The 1,045-nt window shown below is 53.2% G+C and overlaps 1 non-coding gene across 1 annotated transcript; it reads left to right on the top strand.

Moving 5' to 3' along the window:
* The first annotated feature begins 514 nt into the window (after positions 1-514).
* On the top strand, positions 515-633 carry LOC137652606 (5S ribosomal RNA). Its single transcript, XR_011046371.1, has one exon. It is a non-coding gene; the product is annotated as a 5S ribosomal RNA (ribosomal RNA).
* Positions 634-1,045: the final 412 nt, after the last annotated feature.

Genomic DNA, 1,045 nt, shown 5'->3' with positions numbered 1-1,045 from the left:
CCCCGGCTTCTTCAGTCGATCCTTTCTCGTAGGAAAGCATCTGAGACGGGAGTTCCGTCGTCGACCTCTCAGCTGATCAAGTTTGTCGAACAAACTTCGTCCAGCGTGGAACAGCAGAATCTATCAGACTGGTAACGAGGCGGCAGGACTCCTTAGGCCCTGGATCGGAAGGACGGGTACTTCCAGTTTCCATTCCATCCATCTTCCAGGAAGCTCTTGGAATTCAGCCTAGACTACAGGTGTTCCTGCTTAAGATGCGGTGTGGCGATCCCGCCGCGGCATCGCAGGTTTTTCCCCAGAGAACTCTTCCTGCTTTCCTCATGGCCGCTCAGGAGCAGGCTTCCGCCTCCTTCGCCTTTTGGAGGTCTGGTCAATTCCAGTAGGCTCGGATTCGACCTTCTTCAATGCCGGGACAAGCTTCCGGGTCCTTACCATGAGTGAGGGATCATGGTAATTTGCTAGGAGCCTTCTCTACTTCTGCCTTAACATCTCGAGTATCTAGCCATGATATTGAGTCAACGGCCTTACCACGTTGAAAACACCGCTTCTCGTCCGATCAGCGAAGTTAAGCAATGTTGGGTCTGGTCAGTACTTGGATGGGTGACCGCCTGGGGACGCCAGATGCTGTTGCCCCCTTCTCCGAGCCTTCCCTTCAGTTGACTGTGGCAAGGCTGAGGAGAGTCGCAGTACCTGTTCTCAGTCAAGCAGAGCTTTCAGCCCTACCTTGGAACATTTCCTGGGTCTCTTTTCCTCATTGACCCGTCTAAAGTCCCGAACGGTCACCTCAGGATAAGTTCCCTGTGAGGCGTCCCAAATTCCGATGGTGTCAAAGCAACGATTAACCGGACTTTCTGGCCCCTATGGGACCAGCGGAATGTTTAGACCTGCAATGGGTGTTGACTTATGGAACCTCTTGATGAGAGTGGATATTCTCGTCCTTTCCCCACATTTTGATGCTGTTCTCGGACTCGTCAAAGAAAAAGGGGGGGGGGGGGGGCATGTTCCGGTTCAGGCCTATGGTCAGGACCTGAAGGATACCTCTCCA

This window comes from Palaemon carinicauda, chromosome 13 (assembly GCF_036898095.1).
Source record: "Palaemon carinicauda isolate YSFRI2023 chromosome 13, ASM3689809v2, whole genome shotgun sequence".
In the NCBI taxonomy this organism is placed as follows: domain Eukaryota; kingdom Metazoa; phylum Arthropoda; class Malacostraca; order Decapoda; family Palaemonidae; genus Palaemon; species Palaemon carinicauda.
The sequence above is the reverse complement of the archived record's forward strand: the minus strand, read 5'-3'. Positions and strand labels throughout refer to the sequence as shown.